The following is a 20,659-nucleotide window of genomic DNA, read 5'->3' as shown; positions in this document are numbered from 1 at the left end:
ACAGGTTTGTATATGGTCTCAGACCTGAAATTAGTGAGAGAATTCGTGAACACACAGTGGATTGGCAGAGTAAGAAAGTAGATGAGATTTTGAGACATGCAAAATACTTTAGTGATGAAATTGAAGCAAAACAAAGAAAGCTGAAAGAGAAAGCAATGTGGGCACAAGTGAAGGTTGCGGAAAGACAGGAAGCACAGTTAGTGGAACAAGCGAATAATCCAGGAAATAATGTGGGGAATAGACCTAGATTTGCAGGAAGAGGGAAAGGAAGTCTTGAGGAAGCCAAAAAAAAGTTCCCGTGTCACAACTGTGGCCAACTGGGACATTGGAGATCTGAATGTCCTAATCCACCATTAGTGAATAATGAGAATAAAACTTTGAATCAACAGGTGCAGAATGAAGGGAATAATCAACAGCAACAACAACAGAAAGTTGTGAGACAGCAGAATCAGGAGCCAAAACCGCCCTTGCCGCAGAATAGAGGGGTACAAAAGTACAGTCAGGATTCAGGATTCTACAATGATGAGCAGGTAAACAAACAAAAACGTTCTAACAAAGTACAACAGTACTCGTTAAAGAGTGAAGGGAGTGAGTCTGAGGGTGATTATTGACGGTGCCGAAGAGAGGAGGAAGAGTGCATACTTGGTGCAACTCTAGAAATAGACCAGGCAGGACCATTTGTGGATGGGAAAATAAATGAGGAGAGTGTTACTTTTTTGGTAGACACAGGTGCGACAAGATCAACTGTCAGGTCAGCAGATGTTAAAAATCTTCCTCTCTCGGATGAAGCAATCCAAGTAGTTGGTGTAGCCAATACACAGATCAGAACACGTCTTACTGAACCAGTAAGAGTACAGATAGGGAAATTTTCAGACATGCACAGATTTATTGTCTGTGACACGAGTCCAGTGAACCTGTTAGGTAGGGACTTGTTATGTAAAATGAATTGTACAATTTTTTGTACACCAGATGGAATAGCTTTTGAGACACCAGATGATGATGTTTTGTACCGAATGACTCTAGAAAATAGAGAAAGTGAGTTAATTGGTGCATTTGCTGTATTTGATCCGGAGGATTTGCCTCAAGAACTAAGAGAAACAGTGAAAAGGGCAGTGTGGGATTTTACAGGAGAGGATGTGGGATTGATGAATAATGTAGATCCAGTGAAAATTGCAGTGAAAGAGGGAATTACATATCCTAACATTCCTCAGTACAAAATGACCCCAGAAATAATTGAAGGGATAACTCCTATAATTGAGAAAATGATTCAGCAAGGAGTCCTAAGAGAACTACTGAGTAGTCCGTGTAATTCACCGATAATGGGACTGAAAAAGCCAAATGGTAAATTTAGGATTGTGCAGGATTTGAGAAAAGTTAATCAAATTGTGGTGGCATGTTGTCCTATTGTGCCAAATCCATCAGTGATTTTGTACCAAATTCCACATGATGCTGAGTGGTATACAGTGATTGATTTGTGTCATGCGTTCTTTTCAATTCCATTGCATCATGATAGCCAGCCGATTTTTGCATTTAGGTTTGGCCAGCGTATTTTAGCATGGTGTCGTATCCCACAGGGGTATACGGAGAGTCCTTCGATATTCAATCAGTTATTGAAGAAATCGTTGGAAAGTTTGATCATGCCTGAGAGTTCAGTGCTGGTTCAATATATTGATGACCTGCTTGTGGCATCAAAGACACGTGAAGCTTGTGAAGTAGATACCATAGCTTTACTGAATCATCTGGCGGATGGAGGGTTAAAGGTATCTCCAGCCAAATTGCAATTTTGCAAGAAAGAAGTGCATTATCTTGGACACAATATTGAAAAAGGTCTGAGAAAAGTGACCAATGACAGGATCAGAATAATCAGAGAAATGAAAGCTCCAAAAACCCAGAGGGAAGTGAGAATGTTCCTGGGTATGGTGGGATATTGTCGTCAGTGGATAATTAATTTTTCACTGATTGCGAAGCCACTGATTAAATTGACAAAAAGTGAAATGACAGATCCATTGAATCTGGATGCAGAACAAATGGCAGCATTTGAAGAGCTCAAAAATAGAATGTGTGAGGCTCCAGCTTTGGGTATGCCTGACTATGAGAAAGAATTTGAATTGTACTGCAGTGAGAGGAATGGATGTGCACTTTCAGTGTTAATTCAGAAGCATGGATTACTGAGAAGGCCTATTGCGTACTTCTCATCGACACTTGACCCTGTAGCTGTAGGGTTACCAGGTTGTCTGAAAGCTGTGGCTGCAACATGCAGAAGCCTAGAGCAGAGTGAGGGAATCATAATGGGATATCCTGTAAGGGTATTCGTACCTCACAATGTGGCAATTCTCTTGACAAGAAGCAGAACTCAGTACATGTCACATAGTCGTTTGACAAAATATGAGAAAGTGATTTTGGGAGCATCAAATGTGACTCTTGAGAGATGTGTGAATGTGAATCCAGCGACACTTTTGCCGGATATTGAAAACGTAGGTATAAAAATGGAAGATGATCATGATTGTTTGGATGTGCATGAGTACTGTACAAAACCGAGACCAGACATAAGGGATATTCCCTTGCCTGAAAATGACCATGTGTTGTTTGTGGATGGATCATGCCTGAGAAATGATAATGGTGTGTTATGTGCAGCATATGCAGTGTGCAAAGTTTCAGAGGTCATGGAAGCGTCACCATTGAAAGGAGTGAAATCTGCGCAAGTTGCTGAATTGGTGGCATTGACAAAAGCTTGTGAAATTGGGAAAGATTTGAGAACAACTGTGATGACTGATAGTCAGTATGGATTTGGAGTTGTGCATGATTTTGGCCAACTTTGGCTACAAAGAGGTTTCTTGACGTCGGGTGGAACTCCAATAAAGAATGCTGAAATGATTGGTAAATTGCTTGAGGCGATACAGCTGCCTAAGGAGTTAGCAGTTGTAAAATGTGCTGCCCATGGTCCTGGGGATGATTTCATAACGGTTGGAAACAGGTACGCGAATGATGTTGCGCAGTATTGTGCTAAGACAAACCAATCCATTAATCGGGATAGAGTGGAGGAAATGTCTTTTCTTTCTGTGATGTTTACTAACGTCTTAGAGACATGGGATGAAGTAAAGCAGCTGCAAGATGAGGCAGGAGAGGAAGAGAAAAAGGATTGGATTAAAGCAGGATGTGCTCCAAGAGAAACAGACCATGTTTGGGTCTACAGAGATGGCAGACCAGTAATGCCGAACTCCATCTTGTCGTCAATGGCAAGGATGTATCATGGCCAGGGACATCTGGGGAGGGATGCGATGGTAAGGTCCTTTAAGCAGACCTGGTACAATGCAAAGTTCAGGACAATTGCAGAAAGCATCTGTCAAAGATGTTTAATTTGTCAGCAATTTAACACTGGGAAAAAGACAGTGGTGAGTCTAGGGACAATAGGCAGAGAGGGAGGTCCTTTTACAAGAATGCAGATTGATTTCATTGAAATGCCCCAAGTGAACAGACTAAGGTATGTTCTAGTGGTAGTCTGTTTGTTTTCAAGGTGGGTGGAAGCTTACCCGACTAGAAGAAATGATGGATTAACAGTGGCAAAGTTACTGTTGAGGGAGCTGATTCCTAGGTACGGGTTTCCAGTTACAGTTGAGTCTGACAGAGGTAGACATTTTCAAAATGAGCTCATAGGTTTGATTTGTGAAGCATTGAAAATACAGCAGAAGCTACATTGTGCATACCGACATGAGGCTTCTGGTGTGGTTGAGCAGATCAATGGCACAATCAAGAATAGAATTGGAAAAATGTGTTTAGCCACTGGCATGAAATGGCCAGATGTTTTGCCTCTAGTTCTGATGACTATGAGATCTACTCCAGATAGAACCACAGGTTTAAGCCCGCATGAGATAATCATGGGACGTGCAATGCGCCATGCATTCGTGCCTGTAAATAAGTTGGTGACAATAACTGATGACATGATTTTGGATTACTGTAAAGGCCTGGCTGACGCAGTTCATTCTGTGCTTCACCAGGTTGGAGAAGAAGCTACCACACTTGAGAAGAAGCAAGCCCATGATCTGAGTCCAGGAGACTGGGTGAGGATTAAGGTGCACAGAAGAAGAAATTGCTTGATTCCAAGGTGGGGAAGGCCAAGACAAGTTATTCTGACTACGACGACTGCAGTAAAGTGTGCTGGAGTGAAGCACTGGGTACATGCAAGTCATACTCTGAGAGTTCCAAATCCGAAAGAAGGAACTGGTGAAGAGTATTTTGAAGAGTCAGATTCCAGTGATGGTGAAGATACTGAGGATACAGAATCAGTGAGAAAAGAAGCAGAGAGAGCTTCAAGAGATTCACTGCGAGTATCAGAGAGAAGATCGGATTCTGTAAAAGAGCCTGAAGTTTCAAGTAGCAGTGGAGGAAAAAGAAAAGAAAAGAGAAATCACACAGAGATTACTCCTGAATCAGAAGAGGAGGAGATTGAAGAACCACTTGAGATTATACTTGGAGAAGTAGGGTCAGAAGAAGATAGAGAGGGACAGATTGCGGAAGAACCCCGAGGAGGTGTAGGGAACATTCATGAGGAGCTAGGTGAAGGGACAAGTAGACAGCAAGAAGATTGCGTGTCGGAGACCCGAGGAGGGAGAGAAGTAGGGAAGTCTCAAATAGTGGTGGAAAAATATGTGGAGAAAAAGAAAACTGCTGTGAAACGAAAGCAAAAGGCACTTGAGACAGAATTGGATGATGAGAATGAACAAACAGAAGGTCGAGTTCTGAGAAAGAGAACTTGGATTGAAGAAAAGAATAAGAAAGAAGTAAGGCCGAAACCGAAAAAGGTTGTGAAAGGAGATCGATGGCCTAACAACGGAGTTAAAAGACTGAGATACAGGATAATAAGAGCAAATACATCGAAAGCTGAACAAGTGAATGAAGTATCAAGTCAAAGTTCAAAAGCTGAAGGAGAAGAATCAAAGAAATCAAAAGAACCAGTAGAAATAAGAAGAGTAAGAAGACCCAACCAAAAGTACAGATCACCGGAATGGTCTTATGTGACACTGTCTGAAGAAGGAAAAGAAGAAACAGTGACTCGAGATAATCCGGAAGTGGTCTTGAGAAAAGTGGTTGAGGAAGATACTGGTGAAATCCTGAAAGTACTCTTGACTGACATTGGAGAAGAGTCAGATACTGGGGATTGTGATACTGGAGATCTAATACAATTTGATGTTGAAGAAATTGGAGTGAAAAATGATGAATATCCAAACTGAGTAAAGAAAGATTCACTTGGATTGAGTGAACGGAAAGATCTTTGGAGAAACTAAAGAATTTGGAACAGACACTGAAGATTTTGAGAGTTCTAATTTAAGTAGTGGAGTAGTAGAGGTTAAAAATGGCTAACATAGAGAATAATCAAAATAGATGTGCCTTCTTTAAAAGATGGTGTAGGATGTGCTGCTGCTGTACTGGATTATTAATGCTTCTATGGGGTGTTTTAATTTTACTAGTTACTTTTAAAGTAGAATTTGAGATGAACACAGAAAATATGACTAATGTAGAGAAGAATTCACAAAAAGTAGTTCCAATTAGAATGAGTAATACTTACATACACAAAGATAGGTCAATTAATAATTTTTCTAGTAATGTTTTTTCAAAGTTGTTATATGAATATGTGAAGACAATGGAAGTATGGGATTGCTACGTTTGTATGCAATTACCTGCATCTGTTTCAGAGGGTGTTACTTATCACCATTTACCAGCTACATATGGTATTTCTTGTAGTATTTTAAGCAGTGTTTTTTATTTGTTAGGGAAAGTAGATTATAAGATGTCTAACAGAGATAGTATTTTTGGGCACTTGCCAATGAACAAAGAGCTGAATCCAGCTAAAGAAGCTAACACTTTTGGTGAGATTTTTATTGAAGAAGAGGGATTAACATTAGATTACATTTTTAAGAATAATTTAACTTGCAGTTTAAAAGAAGAGGAGAAAGCTTTCCTGGATATGGTAGAAGAAAGGAGATTGAACATGCATGAGAAAGCAGGGAAATATAAAGTGAGTGAGACAATTTGGGACATTGAGATGGGAAAAGAGTTGAGAAATGGGGTTAGTCCAACATTAGCTTTGGATACACCGCAAAAGGGTAAACTTTGCATTACCAGAAGGAAATCCCAATATGATACATATTTTGTTGGAACTAGTGAATGCCATGATACATACTTCATTGCAACAGGTTGGGGTTTCAGAGGTGGAGAAGATATAGTTTTTCCAGGAGTGTACTATGTTTGTGGGAACAAGGCTTATTACAAGTTGCCTGACCATTGGTATGGCACGTGTTATGTGGGCCTAGTTTTTCCTAAAATTTTTCATACAGATAAAATAAGAGATGTAGAAGATATTAACTTATTAACACGTTTTAAGAGAGAAACTTGGTCTGAAATTGTGGGTGACATTTTTGGGGTTTTGATTCCAGCAGTGGGAATTTCTTTAAATGCTTATGGAATTCGGAAACTATCCACAGTGGTTGATCGCTTATCGACAAATACCGCAGGAGGGTTTCTTTTGGTGAATACGGAATTAAGTGCTGTACGTGCCATGTCTATGCAAAATCGACTTGCCCTTGATATTCTATTGGCCAAGGAGGGTGGAGTCTGTGGAATATTGAAAGTTCAACATTGTTGCACTTACATTCCTGATGAAAGTAAAGACTTGAAAGTCTATATCAAAAATATTACTGATTTGCATGAAGAATTAGTACCACTTGAAGCTGGGAGTTTGTGGACTAAAATAGCTAATAAGATGATAGCTGTTAAGGATTTTATTGCAAAAATAGGTAGTACTATTATAGGTAGAATATTGTTTCCTCTGTCTTGTATAATTGTTGCTTTGTTGATTCTGAGATTAGTGTGTGTGTGTTATAAAAACAGGGGAGGGAAAAAGAAAGTGAATAAAGAAAAGAAAAATAAAAGATTGAAAAGAGAACCGCAAGAAATTGAATTGGAGGAATTGAGGGAGAGTGTTTATTTGGAGACAAAGAGGGATGATGAAAGAGTGACTGGTGTGTAATGTTGTGTAAGGGGAAAAGACATTTCTGATTTCTCCTAAAATGGGACTAAATTTTCACTAATTTTTTTTTGGGGTTTATTTGGTGATAAAATCACCAAAGGGGGGATTGCTGGAGCAGAGTTTTCATTTAGAAAATTCAGGGCCTTTTGAAGCTCTAGCATGTCTATGTGTTTTATTAATTTATTAATAATTAACAATTAATTATTTGTCTTGTGCAAGTGTGTTTTATTAATCAATCCGTTTGTTTTAACATAAAGAGAAAGTTACACGAGGGTTAGCATGTGTGTGCTGTTTCTGTTTTAATAATAAACGTGCAAGTTTTCATGTTTTAAACGTTGCTGTGTGCTATTTATTTTTTAGCACAAAAACGCTTGTTGAATTAATGCTCTTTATGTCGCAAAGCTAGATAAATACATACACATAAGGGTATTAGTGGGGTTAACACTGTTTAATCATTATGTTGTAGTAACGTTTATTTTGTCTCTTTAATTAAAGATGGTCTATTGTGGCCTATGGAGGCCTGTATAAGAGATAGCTGAATTTTGAAGCCTGGCGGCTGTGGCATATTCTGTGATGTGACAAGAGAGACCTCTGCTGGAAGTCAGCTAATCATGGACCCTGCTGTGTAATTTTCCATGAGGACATCAGCAGTTTGGAGAATCTCCAAAAGAAATGGAACGTCCTTGGTGATCTCCGTGAAACAAAGGAGCCTTGGAGAAAGTTTGTGAACTGTGGCTCGATTGCCGAGGAGAGACGGAACTTATTAAATACATTGTAGTTTCTGGTTCCTGTTCCGTAGTTTTATATTTTGTGAACTTTCCTGAGCAAAGATTTTTAGATGTAGCAATGATACATTCCTTCCTTCTCGCTTTGCTTAGTGATTCGGCGGATGCAACAAACTGTAATGTGTATTTCCATTGTATTTTTCACTATAAGAATGTTAGCTTAGGGAGGCCACTTCCCAATCGTTTGCCACTTGCCATTTGCCTTGCTGCGTGAATCTACATTGCTGAGGATCGATGCTGAGGACTTTGTCTTGAGAGACATTACCGAGAGGCTTGTCCTGACCCGTTCTGACACTTAGTTAGAATAGGTAACTATGAGAAATGATTTACTCTGATTGATTTACGTTTGACTAATTTTAGATAAAGCAATATAATTTTAAACATGGTGTTGTATATTATTTCTTGTCAATTATTGGGTTTATATTTTTGATCATTATTGTGTTGTATAGATTGTGTTAGATAGTCACTAAACCTAGGTCTTATCGACCTCGATATAGATGCTGGGTGATCAGGAGGCTTTCTTCCCACAGGTTTATTACTGGTAGAGTTATGAATGTATGTTAGTGAAATGGGCCCTAGCGTATGATGAATGTATGTGCGTGTAACTGTGATATTACTCTATCCGCGGTAGTGGGAATATTTTAGATACCCAGATCTCTATCACTTACATCCCTCACCAGAAGTTCAAAATGGTTTCCCTTCAGTTGATACTTCCTCTGATATCTCAGGGCGACTTCCTTGCATCGATAGACTTGAGAGATGCTTATCTGCATATCCCTGTTCATCCAGACTCTCAGAGGTTTCTCCGGTTTTGCGTGCTGGGTCGTCATTACCAATTCCAGGTACTGCCCTTTGGGCTCTGCTCTGCTCCCAGGGTCTTTACTAAGGTTCTGGCTCCTCTTATTGGACATTTGCATGGGGAGGGAATTAGTGTTTTTCCTTATCTGGACGACATTTTAATTTCTGCTTCTTCTCTTCCTAAGGCAGAGTTGCATGTCCAGAGAGTGTGCCATGTCCTGGAGCATCATGGGTTCCTAGTGAATGTACTGAAGTCCTCCCTGGTTCCTGCACAGGAATTGACTTTCATTGGGGCTCTGTTCAGGACTCAGTTGGGGATGGTGTTCCTGCCCCCTCCCAGGATTCTGTCCCTGGTGTCTGCAGTTCGTGCCCTGTTGTTGGGGCATTCTCATCCTGTGAGCCTATGGTTGAGGGTTCAGGGTCTGATGTCGGCGTAGTTGTTAACGGTGCCGTGGGCTCGCCTCCACATGTACCCGGTGGTGTCCCACATTTTATCGCATTGGGACCCCTGTTCCCTAGATATGGGTGTTTTGGTTCCTATGTCGGACGATATTCGGGTGGTCCTGAGTTGGTGGTTGGACGAGGGTCATTTGTCCAGGGGCCGCCCATTTCTGATTGTTCCCACCCGCGTGGCTACTACCGATGCCAGCCTGCTGGGGTGGGGTGCTGCTCTGGGGGATTCGACGACTCAGGGGGTTTGGCCTCAGTCGGTGTTGTCATGTTCCTCCAACTACAAGGAGCTGAAGGCCGTCCTTCTGGGTCTGTTGGATTTCTCGGATCTTGTTCGGGGTCACCATGTGCAGATCCGAACGGAAAATCAGGTTGTGATGTCTTATGTGAACCATCAAGGGGGGTGCAAGGTTCGTTCCCTCAGTTGCCTCAGCCGTCGGATATGTTGTTGGGCAGAGGTGCATCTGGAATCTCTCTCTGCCATTTACCTACCTGGCGCGGAGAACACTGTGGCGGATTGTCTGAGCCGGGTGTTTCCTTCCATGGGGTCTTTGTCCCTGACGCATGTGATGTTCAGGAAGTTGCGGAGGATGTTTGGCTCTCCGATTGTGGACCTGTTTGCTTCCCAGGAAGATGCCAAGATCCGTTGTTTTTGCACAGTTATGCCTTGCCGGGATTCCTGGAGAGTGGATGCCCTGTCATTCCCTTGGCCGACGGGTCTGTTGTATGCCTTTCCACCTGTTCCCCTGATTCCGGCGGTCTTGCAGAAGATCAAGAGGGAGGGATCCTTTGTGCTTCTAATTGCTCCGGGTTGGATGCGTCGCCCTTGGTATCCCCTACTGTTGGAATTGGCTGTGTCTCCGGGGTGGGCCTTGCCATTCATACCTTATCCTCTGATGGGTCCTCTTCTTCCTCTGCCTGTGTTCCGTTCGTTGGGTCTGCGGGCCTGGCTCTTGAGAGGGATTCATTGATGCGGAATGGTTGTTCGGTGACTGTGGCTGAGGTCATTCAGCAATCCCGGAGGCCTTCTACTCTTAAATCCTACGCGAAGCACTGGGATAATTTTGTTTCTTGGTGTCTGAGTCGCGATCTATCGGTGGCTTCTTTGGACCCGGCTCGCATTCTGGATTTTTTAAATGATGGTTTTGTGTTGGGCTTGGCCATTTCGACTCTTCGGGCGCAGTGGGCTGCGATTCGGGCATTCCATGTCCTCCCTTTGGTTTCTGTTTCACCGTTGGTTGCTAGACTTTTTGAGGCTCTCTCTTTCAAACGCCCCCGTCCTATCATGTGTCCTCCTCCTTGGGACCTACCTTTGGTTTTGCGTTCTTTGCAGTTGGCTCCCTTCGAGTCGTTGGAGTCGGTGGACTTGAAGTTTTTAACACTCAAGGTGGTGTTTCTAGTGGCGATTCCTTCTGCCAGACGTATGGGTGAATTGGGTGCCTTCCTTCGTTCTGCCCCATTCTTCTTGGTTTTGTCAGACCGTGTGGTCTTGCGCCCTCATCCTACATTTGTTCCTAAAGTGAATTCTTATTTTCACAGGTCTGCTGAAGTGGTTCTTCCAATTCTTTGTCCTGATCCTTCCTCGGCTGAGGAATCCCTTTTGCACCTCTTGGATGTTCGTCGTGCCTTATTGATCTATTTGTCACACACTTCTTCCTTTTGCAAAGTGGACAACTTGTTTGTCAATTATGGTTTATCGCGTCAGGGCCTGAAACCCTCCCTCTCGACGATCAGTCGCTGGATTAAGGAGGCCATTTTGTTGGCGTATGCTTCGGTTTCTGAGGTTCCCTCCCTTCCTGTTCAGGGGCGTTCCACCCGATCTGTTGCTGTGTCTTGGGCTTCCTTCAAAGGGGTGTCCATGGAGGATGTTTGCAGGGCTGCTACTTGGTCTTCCCCTCATACATTCATGTCCCACTACCGCCTCCAGCTTGGGGGTGGGGGTTCTGTTTCGTTTGCCTCTTCTGTTCTGACTGCGGGGGTGACTTGAGAGGTTTTTCTTTTGATTGCGGTACCTCTGTATATTAAATTATGTTTTTCATTGCACTTTTGGTGTGATCTATTTTCCTTACATGAAGCTGATTGCTTTGGTATCAGCTCATATGTATTACTGTGGCGAGGAAGACTGGACGAGGAGGTAATGCCCCGGTTACTTACCGGTAATCTTCATTACTCTGAGTCCTAGTCTTCCTCGCCACAGTATAGTTTCCCTTCCCTCCCGGCCCTGGTGGTGGCTTCATGTCTGCGGCTTGGTTGTCAGATCGAGCTGGTTTGTTTGTATCCTTTTATAGGATTGGATGAAGCCACTGGGGGCCATATTGGAGGAGGGAGGGGAGACTAGAGCGCTGCTCTTTTATTTACTTGGAGTTCTGTGTGGAGCCGGAGGCTCATATGTATTACTGTGGCGAGGAAGACTAGGACTCGGAGTAATGAAGATTACCGGTAAGTAACCGGGGCATGTCTGCACGGGTTCCTGCTCAGGTAGGAGATTGTCAGCACCTTCTGCTGTGTTTGTAGAAATAATCCTGGAGGGAATCTCTGCCAGGAGCCGGCTGAGCTGGGCTCTTCTATCTGGGGGCCCTGGGGCTGAGCTGGGCTCTTCTATCCGGGGGGGCTCCTGGGGGGCTTTCCTTCCAGCCCTGGGGGTGTTTGTTATGATCATCACTGCATACATTGAATTAAAGGGAGAAGGGTTTCCTCTTCCGGGTCAGCGGCGGCAGAGACAGCACCAGCAGAGGTGCTGACATCACTTCCTCTCTGTGCTCTGTATCCAGTCTGCTGCAGAGGAGGAAGGTCCTCCTGTCTGTCTGTGCAGTTATCTTCATCTTCAGACCCTCACAGATCCCCCTCAGACCCCAGATCTTCCCCCCCCCAGCCCCAGGAGGAGGAGAGAGCCTGGACATGTCTGCACAGGTACCTGCTTAGGTAGGAGATTGTCATCACCTTCTGCTGTGTTTGTAGAAATAGACTGAATAATCCTGGAGGGAGTCTCTGCAGGAGCCGGGCTGAGCTGGGCTCTTCTATCCGGGGGCCCCTGGGAGGCTTTCCTTCCGGCCCTGGGGGTGTTTGTAGGTATCATGTGTGTTAAAGAGGTGATCTGTGTGCACTGCTGCACTGCATCTTACTACACTATAAGGAAGCAGTGCACCCAGCATTGCATCTTACTGCACGGAGGTATCTGTGTGCACTGCACTGCACTATAAGGAATCTGTGCGCACTGCACCATGAAGAATCTGTTCTATCGCATTGCATCTTAATGCACTATGAGGAATCTCTGCCACTGTACTACATCTTACTGTATTATGATGAATCTGTTCATGCTGCACTGCATCCTATGTCGCTATGATGAATCTGTGTACACTGGATTGCTGTCTCCTGCACTATGTTAAATCTGCATTCCAATGCATCTTAATATACTTTGAGACTTCTGTGCCACTGCACTGCCGTTTACTGCACTGTAAGGTATCTGTGCATGCTGCTCTGGATCTTATTGCACTGTGAGGAATCTCACCACACCCTTTGCTCAGCTCTTGCTTTTAATTTGTTTACTTGCCCACCTCTAACCCAATGTTCGAAGCATGTCCCCCAAGCAGTCGACGTCAAGGCTACCCGTGCTGCCCCGTGCCCTTTTTCTCCCTTTGCTCCGGTTTCCATCTCTCAGACTAGGCAAAAGTTTCAGGCATTGCAATAGTTTCCTGTGCCATAGGTTGGCTTATGGCATTATCCACTACAGAGGTTGTGTGCCTGCTGCAGGGGTTGTGTGTGTGTGTGTGTGTGCACAGACCTTGGGTGTGCCATGCAGGAGGCCTGTCAAGCAGTGGAAGGTATGTGTCTGTGTTTTAATGTATCTCTGTAAGGGTGTGTGTAGGTTGGATGTGTGTGCATGTGAGCAGGGTAGGGTTATCTTTGTAGGCTGTGTGTGTGTCTGTGTGAGGCATGTCTGCAGTGTGTCTCTTTGCAGGGTGTTCGTCTTGGCAGATGTTTGCGGGCTGTCGGTCACTCTTCTTGACCTCTCTTCTCTGTATAGAAATTTTTAGGATCACTGGCTGAAAAGAAGGTCTGCGCTGTGCAGTATAGTCAGGTACTACTCGGCACACAGCAGACGTCTGAGCAACGTCACTTGTGAAGTTCTACTTCTTCCCCATAGTTTGAAGAATTAGCCATATTTGAGTGAGACTTCAGCCTAACCTCCAAATGTGTGAGTTCCCCCAAGTACCCAGCGGTACTTGTATAACAATGCTACAAAGGGTTGCTGCACTCTCTCATCATGTGTTCATGAGGACTTTACTATGATACAGGAGCCTATGTGAAGGAGTCCAAGAGACTCTTGTAGTCATTCTGCTCTGCTAGTCACTTCAGCAGGAAGGGAAAATAAGATGAGTGAGCAGAAAAAGCAAGACGAGGCAAGGGAAGCGAGAGAACAGCACAAAGGGTAAAGTAAATAACTATTAATTTACGTTATTTATAAGTTGTAAAAAGTTGATTTGTATGTTGTGAGCTAAAAATGAGATTTAGGTGCCATGTGAATGTGATTCTTCAAAAGTTATAGGTGTAATTTGCTGTTGAGTGGTATCAATACTTGAACCAACTTTAGTGCTATGAATCAGGGATTTAATTCCAGTCACCAAACAGTGTAAATGCACCAACTGGAGGGATCCATGTATGTTCCTGTGGGGTACAAATTTCAACTCTAGTGAGATAGCTAAGGGGTCCCAGGTTCCAACTGTCATCCTGTACAAGTGAGTTCATGCTCAGAATGCAAAGATCTGTTACCTTTGCATCGCAAGTACCAATACTAATAAATCCCTAATAAAAATTTAATTAAAAGGCACTCCACCAATTTTGCACCCAGGACCATCTCAAGCTGTCCCAACTCTAGACATGTTTTACTATTAAAAAAGAACTATAAATGTGTCTTATGTCCAGCTAATATTTAGGTAGTAAGTGGGACAAGTGGATTTCTTTAAAGGGCAAGCTGATTCCTCTATCAATCTGCCCTTAAAACAAGCAGATTTTTAAAACAATTCCACACCCCTGTAAGGTGTATTTACAGACCTATACGGTGCACTGATTATCACTCACAGTAAGAGGGTGTTTAGAGTTTAAGAAATCTGTGCGCTCTGCGCTGATGTTTGCTCACACTGCGAGGGGCATTTACTTTCTGTGGACACTTTCACACACTGTTCCACTTATTACTGGCACTCTGAGTGGCTTTAAATAAATGAGGGAGTCTGTGATCCTTGCACTGTGGTGTACTCTTGCTGTATGCAGAGCTAGCTGAAGAGGAAACCTCTACACTGCATTACTTTTTACTTCACTGCAGACTTAATCTGTGCACCTGGCACTGATTTTTACCACAACGGAGGAAAACAAGTAGGCTATGGATAATGTTATGTTACGTGTATTTGTAGAGCGCACTATCACCTGGGAGGGTGTCCTGGAGCTGTGCAGGTTTGGAAGTCTAGCCTCGAGGGCGGAGTCATTCGAAGAACCAGGTCTTCAGCTTCTTGCTCAACTCAAGAAGCGACAAGGAGGCTCTGATGTGTTGAGGGAAGTCGCTCCATGCTTTAGGAGCGATGTATAAGAAGGTGTGGCCTCCGGATCTGTTTCTGTGTATGTCTGTGATGTGTCCGAGTATGAGTATGGCTAAGCGGGGGTGCCTAGGGTGTTGACGGAAGGAGTTGCGGTTGTTAATGTAAGCAGGGTCTTTTTTGTATAGTGCCTTGAATGTGTGGGTGAGTAGTTTGAACTGTGGCTGCTTATGTATCTGGCGCCAGTGGAGCTCTCTCAGGTGTGCTGTGATAGGTGTTGTGAGTGAGAGGTTGAGGGTGAGTGTGGCAGCTGGGTTCTGGGTGGTTTGCAGCCTTCTGGTGAGCTGCTTGATGATTTCTGCATAGAGAGGGTTCCCCGTTATCCAGACTACTGGTGATGAGTGCATGGATGATGGGCTTCTTGTGTTGCTTGGGAGCCATTTGAAGATTTTCTTCAGCCTTTACAGGGTGTGAAAGCAGTGACGATGTTGGCCTGGGCGTACATGTCCAGGCTTTTGTTGATAATGATCCTTGGGTTACTTGTCTGCAAGCTGGGGGTGGGAGTAGATCCCAGGGTGGATATCAGGTGGAGCCCTGTGGGCAGGTGTTGTTTCCGAAGATCAACACATCTGTCTTCTCAGTGTTGAGTTTGAGACAGTTGGATTTCATCCATGTCATGCAGGCGGTAAATGTGTTCCTTGTGTTGTGGGTTTTATTCATAGAGAGGCAGTATTAGTTGCATGTCGTCGGTGTAGAAGAGGATAGTGATGTAGTAGGCATGGATGACGTTTGCCAATGGGGTTATGCAGGTTTTGAAGAGGGTCCAGCTGAGAGATGAACCTTGAGCTGCTCTGCAGATGAGATTTCCTGTTTCCAAGGACTATGACGTCAGGTTGACTGTCTGAGTTCTTTTTGTCAGGAAGGAGCAGATCTATCATAGGCAGGCCCTTGAATCCCGATCTTGTGAAGGTGTCCATGAGGATGAGGTGTGATACCATGTGAAACGCCGCCAAGAGGTCCTATAAGATTAAGGCGCCACTCTCAGCTCTGTCTATGATCATGTGTATAGCATAGGTGGGTGCGATAGGTGTTGTGTCAATGCTATGGTTGGGCCTGAATCCAGACTTGGTGGCTTTGAGGAGCTGGTTGTTGGACAGACGCCTGTTAATGGTTTTCTCTAGGACTTTGGCCATGTATGGTAGGAGGGAAATCGGTCAGTAGTTGTAGAGTTTGGTAAGGTCCTTGGAGGGTTTATTCAGCAGGGCTGTACAAGCTGCCTTTATTTCAAGGCACCTGGGAAGAGGGCTGCATTGATGGAATTGTTCAGGATGGGAGTGAGGACTTCACTCATAGTGTGTAGGTCTTTTTTAAAGTGTGGCGGGATGGGTCTGATTGGCAGTGGAGTGGATGGCCTTCATGGTTGTGGCAGCCTCGTTTGTGGTGAAGCCAAGGTCCATTCTTTGTCTGAGATTGGAAGACTGGCTGCGAGTTTGGTGGGGCCAGGATGATATATGGATGTGATCTTGTTCCAAAATAATGTACAGATATTGATGCAGGGATTTTGTAATGGGGGATGTTGCTGGTCATGGCTGTAGGCACCATGAATTCTCTGATGATGGTGAAGATTTCTTTGCTGCTGCTGTTTTTGGCTTGAATGCAGTTGGCATGGGCTGTTCATTTGGCATTTCAGACTTACTGTTGGGAGTATCTCGGGTCAGATTTGAAGACTTCCTTGCTTGCGGTGTCTTGGCTCATTCACCACTTGCTTTTCGGTTTGTTAGGGTGATGCTTCGTCATCCTGAGTTCTTCTTTGTGCCAGTTGACTTGTATTTGTGATCTTGAATAGTTTTGCTGTGCTTGAGGGGGTCCAGGGTGTTGCTGCAGGTGGTGATCCATTTATTGAAGCTCTTGATGTCTTCCATTAGGCTGCTGGTATGCTTGAGGCAGTGTGTGTAGGGGGCAGAAGCCCAGTCCTTCTCTGAGATGTTCTTCCAGCAGTGGCAGGACTTCCCGAGGTGGTGGGTCTCCTGTGCTTCAGTATGGTGATCTTGACCTCATGAGGGCGTGGTAAGTTCAGGTCATAGGCATTGGTTTGTTGACTGTGATGTTGCTTAGTGTGAAGAAGATAGGGTCCAGGAAGTGTCCGGCGGTGTGGGCGGGTCTGGTGATGTGCTGAGTAATGTCGAGGTTCCCAAGGCTTTTGAGGAGGGCATTTGAGTTGGAGTCATTACGGTCCTCGAGGTGAAAGTCCTTGTCTCCATGGAGGATGAAACTGCTGGAGTCGATAATAAACTCAGATCTAGATTAATTCCGATTTCCAGTCTTTGTGTTACACAGACCTATATCTCTAAATCGCCAAAGTCAAGAGAAGCCTTTTCCCATCTTTCGTCTGCATTTTACTTTGGGACAGGTGGCTTCTGGTAAGTCACCTTGTCTTTAACCTAACAAGACATAATACAAACCTTAATCCTTTCAGCTACAACCAGTGTGAACCAATGCTCCAGCTTCCCAGCTAATGCCGTCCCACCAACGACGAGAAATTCTGTTTTATCTCTGTTCATCTGAATATATTTAGTAGTCATCAGGACATGAATGGTTGTCAAGCAGAGCCCCCTATATGTGTAGTGGAAATGTTGTGTCACATTTTAGTAACATGACATTTTCCCAGTGTGTAGTGTAATTTCCCCAGTTTCCCTTTGAGAAATCCTTGTACACACCACCAAGTTTGGTGGGTGATCCATTTCCTTTCCCGCCGTAGTGGGAGAGCTACCCCGGCATCCTGCTGAAGAGAAGTCTAACCTTCTCCAAGTTGTGAAAGCTTCAAATTGGAGTTTGTACACATACAAACTGACAAAGCTAACCATGCCTGTGTATTCTACGCGGATGCGACCGAACATTATACAGAGTCAAAACATTCATACCTGGCAGGTATTCTTTTGTGGGTCGCTGTCGGGCATCAGTGGAGCCATCAATGACTTTCTGCCTGGACACTGAGATGCTTGGTACCATAATACTCACTCAGATCACTTTGGTGAGTCTTTTTGTTGCCTAAATGTTATTTTTTTGTGACAAGTAGTTTTTTTTAATGATTAGAACTTGAAACACAGTAGCAGGGACTCAAACTCAATGAGTAGTCATGCTTATATTTTGCTCCACTTTCCAATCGACTAGTTTTGTTTGAAAACGTTGAAAGAGCTACTGAGAACACGCAAGCGCTATCACCAAGGTTAACATTGGACATATGGAGAGGATGTAGCCTTAGACACTGGGGAACCGTGTTCGAATCTCGGCAAGGACGCTCAAATCGCCTTCATCTCCTCGTGCCTAACAAAAATGAATATGTCCATCTGTAATGAAAATGGTGCTCATGTAAAGCGTTCTGATACCCGATGCTCGGGTCTAGCTCGCGCTATAAAAAACTCGACAAAAAAAAAAACATAGGACTCTCTTAGAGCGAAAATATTCTCATTGTTGGGTTACCACCACCGTCAGATACAGGAACTCTAAAAATAGACAAGACTCTACCAGGACTGATACTCCTTTTGGCAAAGTGAACCCGCCGTCTATTTTTGAACTACTTTTGGGAAGTGAAGCTCTGGGGCTGCTATTACGTAAGATTGACAGACGTTATTATAATAAAACGCGATATAAGGTTCTAGATAGTGTGTGGGAAGTCTGGAAATCAGTCCAGAGAATAATGGCAATTCCTAGAAATAATTATTATACACCTCTCTGGAACTCCTGTATTTTTCCGCATTTTAGTAACGATAGGATGGGAAGAATATGGGCGCAGCAAGGAGTCAGAAGAATGGGTGATCTATTTGTAGGGGACAATCTGTTGAGCTTTGATGATATCCAACGGAAATGTGAAATTTCAGATAATCAAGGGTTTAAATTTGTACAGATTTATCTAACCTTGAAAGGTATCAGACCACGGTTATCTCCTGGGGGGAAAATTAATATCATTGAGTTTTTATTAGGAGGTGGAACTAAAATCAAAATGATATATAGAACTTTATTATCTAGAATACCAGAGGACTTGGACAAATTTGAGTCCTCCTGGATGTCGAAATTACAAAACCCTGAGGTTGATTTAGATAAAGCACTGCAATTAGCTGGGAAACTGTTTCGCTCCACGAATTTGAGAGCCCAACACTTTAAAACCCTTTTCAATCTGTATTTTACACCAGCTAAATTATATGATTGGGGTAAAAGAGTGGATGACACATGCCCAAGGTGTTTGGAAGGGCCTGCTAACCTTTTGCATATGTTTCATCAATGTGATGAATTAATTGGAATTCGGGGAGAGATAGAGAAGTTTTGGGAGGGGCTGTTAGATGTTAAGATTAATCTATCGCAAAAAAAAAAAAATGCAAAAAAAACAGTTGATGGACAGAATGCAGAACAATGTCATACATTCACCCCAGTACAGAGATCTGGGCCTAAATCCATCGTTTTTTTGCTCACCATGCCGTTCCAGTTTGAACCGTGCCATATGCAAATCAGTCTTGACCCTGTGCCTCATGGGAACAGTCCAGCCCGAACTGCCAAGCCAGGTCCTCCCTGGACTGGAAACAAGCATCCTAGGACCGGTTTCGGGGTTTCACCCCTCTTCAGCCAGGATAGCTTGATTCCAGTGGCATGGAGAGCAAGGGACCCACGTCTGGGCATACCCTTCCCACTCGGGGTGACAAATGCAAAAAAAACAGTTGATGGACAGAATGCAGAACAATGTCATACATTCACCCCAGTACAGAGATCTGGGCCTAAATCCATCGTTTTTTTGCTCACCATGCCGTTCCAGTTTGAACCGTGCCATATGCAAATCAGTCTTGACCCTGTGCCTCATGGGAACAGTCCAGCCCGAACTGCCAAGCCAGGTCCTCCCTGGACTGGAAACAAGCATCCTAGGACCGGTTTCGGGGTTTCACCCCTCTTCAGCCAGGATAGCTTGATTCCAGTGGCATGGAGAGCAAGGGACCCACGTCTGGGCATACCCTTCCCACTCGGGGTGACAAATGCAAAAAAAACAGTTGATGGACAGAATGCAGAACAATGTCATACATTCACCACAGTACAGAGATCTGGGCCTAAATCCATCGTTTTTTTGCTCACCATGCCGTTCCAGTTTGAACCGTGCCATATGCAAAATAGTCTTGACCCTGTGCCTCATGGGAACAGTCCAGCCCGAACTGCCAAGCCAGGTCCTCCCTGGACTGGAAACAAGCATCCTAGGACCGGTTTCGGGGTTTCACCCCTCTTCAGCCAGGATAGCTTGATTCCAGTGGCATGGAGAGCAAAGGACCCACGTCTGTGCATACCCTTCCCACTCGGGGTGACAAATGCAAAAAAAAAAAAAACAACCAAAAAAAACAGTTGATGGACAGAATGCAGAACAATGTCATACATTCACCCCAGTACAGAGATCTGGGCCTAAATCCATCGTTTTTTTGCTCACCATGCCGTTCCAGTTTGAACCGTGCCATATGCAAATCAGTCTTGACCCTGTGCCTCATGGGAACAGTCCAGCCCGAACTGCCAAGCCAGGTCCTCCCTGGACTGGAAACAAGCATCCTAGGACCGGTTTCAGGGTTTCACCCCTCTTCAGCCAGGATAGCTTGATTCCAGTGGCATGGAGAGCAAGGGACCCACGTCTGGGCATACCCTTCCCACTCGGGGTGACAAATGCAAAAAAAACAGTTGATGGACAGAATGCAGAACAATGTCATACATTCACCCCAGTACAGAGATCTGGGCCTAAATCCATCGTTTTTTTGCTCACCATGCCGTTCCAGTTTGAACCGTGCCATATGCAAATCAGTCTTGACCCTGTGCCTCATGGGAACAGTCCAGCCCGAACTGCCAAGCCAGGTCCTCCCTGGACTGGAAACAAGCATCCTAGGACCAGTTTCGGGGTTTCACCCCTCTTCAGCCAGGATAGCTTGATTCCAGTGGCATGGAGAGCAAGGGACCCACGTCTGGGCATACCCTTCCCACTCGGGGTGACAAATGCAAAAAAAACCACTTGCAAAAAAAACAGTTGATGGACAGAATGCAGAACAATGTCATACATT

Source organism: Triturus cristatus, chromosome 4_2, assembly GCF_964204655.1.
Source record: "Triturus cristatus chromosome 4_2, aTriCri1.1, whole genome shotgun sequence".
Classification (NCBI taxonomy): domain Eukaryota; kingdom Metazoa; phylum Chordata; class Amphibia; order Caudata; family Salamandridae; genus Triturus; species Triturus cristatus.
The sequence above is the reverse complement of the archived record's forward strand: the minus strand, read 5'-3'. Positions refer to the sequence as shown.